Here is a 3,072-nt window from a genome sequence, read left to right as displayed (position 1 = left end):
GCATGGCTATGACCACCCAGGAGTTTACAAGTAAGAAGACAAAGGGCTGGTCCAAACCCTGCTAAGGATCTTTTTTTAAGGAAAGCATCTTATGCAAACTTTAGGTTTAAGAACACTTCTAGAATTTTCAGCCATCACCTTTCTCTTTCTCTTGTTGCCGGAGTGATATATGCCCTCCCCATATTTGGAAAGAAGCATCTGGTCCCAGTGTCATCCTCTATTGCTAGCATCTGCTGATGGGAGGATTGTTTCTCCTGGTCTTGGTGGTTGTCCTCAGCTTGCTTGGCTGATGACCCCATCTACCTCTGTTCTCTGTATGGATAAAGTATGGTGGCCATTGGGTTGGAGGCTAGTACTTAATGATCTTTCCTGCTGATTCAACCCCTATTAATCTCTTTTTAGTAATCCTCTGAGCCCAGTTAGGGGGACTCCCCCCACCTTAGCTATCTTCGGCACTCTCCTTGGGTACATTGGAACTTTTTGACCTCCCTTATGTCCCACAGGAGCTGAGAGATTTGAGAGGGCACTCCAACTCTCATCCTCACCACCTCTACTCTGTTGGCATTAGGGTAGGCTGCAGTATTGAATCAGATCTCCAAACCCATCTAGGACTTCATTGCTCCTCCTTCTCCAAGGTTCCCCTTGGAAGAGGCCAGAGGATGGTAGCAGAATTTCTACACTGATCTAAATGTTCTTTCTATTCTGACCAATATTCTCAGACTCCTCTCTAATTCAGAAGGATCTTAATCTGCTCTCTGAATAGTGGAAAGCTATTTTTTGTCATTCTACATTTTTCTCTTCTGTGTGACTTAAGACACAGAACTCAATGCCCTGATTCAGCCAGGCTTTATATTTGACATGCAAAGAAACGGCCTTAACATTCCAAAGCATTTTTCCTTTTCAAGTGCTTGCCTCTTTTAATTCAGAATTGCTTTTAGATACTGTCTGCTATGGACTTACCAAAAAATACATAATGAAACTCAAAGCTAAGAAAAATTGATTCTTCATTCTTTCTGAGTTCTTTTCCTCCCTTTCCTAGGTAATAAACCTTAAAGTCTTCTTTAAAGAATACATATTTAGATTGATTCTAGCTGTCTAAAGCACAATACATTAGAATTCATTTTACAGTTCATATAATTTTAAGATTTACATACATACAAGCATATGAACAAATGTTACTTTGCTAGATATAGATTTAATGAATTATTGAGATGTATTGGTTTTGACACCAACATACTTATGGCAATAAATAATTATGGCTGTAGACTTTCATTAAGAACTTTTGTACAATGATAGAAAATGTACAGAATGTAGAGAACATAGTAAAATAAATGTATCTTTCTTACACAATGACACCATGAATGATAGTGAATAACAAATCGTATCACTGTAGTCTGTCCAGCCTACTCTGAAATGATGAGATTAGCTGAATAATTCCCAAATCTTGCTTCATCTTGTGCTTTATAAATAAATGCTGATTTTTTTCCTTCCTTCTATATCTTAAAAATAAAATAGGACACTAAATGCTTTTCCTTAAAATAATTCAACTTTGATCCTAATAAGTTAGCAAAACCCATGTGTAACATTAATTTTAAGAACATTAATACATGAGGATTTTTATTATTTTGAAATCTGATTTTAATGTTGGAAAGGCTTCAGGGGAAAAGAGTCCTAGACAGAGAAACACGCATTAGATAATATTTCCAAATATTAACCCTCTATACTCTTCCACATGGAAAATATCTCATTCCTCTCATCCTCCCACCTGGCTAATTTTAACAGCTCCTTCTGCACTCAACCAAGCAAACGCTTCATGAGGATATTCACCTTTAGCTCCCCGGCTGTACCAGGTGACTTACCTGCTTATAGGTACCTGTGGCACCTATTATATATCTCTAGTCTATTTATCATCCTACATTACAATTGCTTGTTTATAGTTCTGTCTTCTCATCTAGACTGCAACCTCCTTGAGAGTAGAAAGTGTCCTATTTCTGCCTCTCCACCAATAATAATTAGCATATTATCTAGTAGAGTGGAAACTCAATAAATAGTTGCTAAGTAAGTAGATGAATGAATGCTGTCACCACTTTACAGATAAAGGAACTGATGATCAAGACATATTCTTATAAAACATGTCTGCTATAAATGCAAACTCAGAACAATAAATATATAACAATCTGCAAATTTTACAAAAATATTGTGTCACCAGCGTGGAAGAAAGAATTCATTTTTCCTTTATTTAAACATTCAGCAAAACCTATAGTCAAATTCAGAAACTAACTTACTGATTAGAACTAGATCATTTAGAGTGACAGGAAATTGATTCAAAATCATTATGGTAATATGGCATTAAAACTCTAGGCTTGTGCAGAAATGTACGTTTAACTTTTTGACTTGGATAATTTATTAGACTTCGCTGAACCTAAATTCTCTTCACTCCTGATTTCTTTAACTCTCTCCTCCCCTGAAAAACTGTAAGGATTAAATTGGCCCTTACAAAATTAAAAATTTAAAAGCCCTAAAAAACAGAAAGTTAAATAAAAATAAATGTGTATCTAACTGGTGGCATAATCATATTGAAAGGAACTGTTCTGAGTGACATTAAACACAGTAATTTCTCTGCCTACTGGAATATAATTTAAGGATGAAAAAATCTTAAAAGAAAACAAAATCTTAAACTCTTCATTAATCATGTTGTTGGAAGTTGTGTTGTAGTGGGCAAGTGGTATTGTTATTCTAAAACAGTTATATGTGGACTGTAGAATAAACTGAGTAATTATGCAATATTCTAGTTATATTCCTGGTGTAGTTGTAAATCAGGACTCCTTATTCTTAATGTGATGGGCAAAAGAGATGCAGACAGAAGATGTTAGGCAAAAACACAACAAAACACTATTGTCCTGAATTTGAATTAGATGTAACAATAGAACTCATGATGATATACATAGATGTTGCTATTAATATCTGTTTATACTTATATATTTTAGAGTGTATGTTTTTCCTCACTTTATCCTCTGAAAAAAAATTTGAGAACAATGATGAACCCAGTAGCAATGAACATCATTAGCACCC

This window comes from Mirounga angustirostris, unplaced genomic scaffold (genome assembly GCF_029215605.1).
Source record: "Mirounga angustirostris isolate CCGP_5_RB_7025 unplaced genomic scaffold, mMirAng1.0.hap1 SCAF_14, whole genome shotgun sequence".
Lineage (NCBI taxonomy): Eukaryota > Metazoa > Chordata > Mammalia > Carnivora > Phocidae > Mirounga > Mirounga angustirostris.
Note: the sequence above shows the minus strand (reverse complement) of the source record.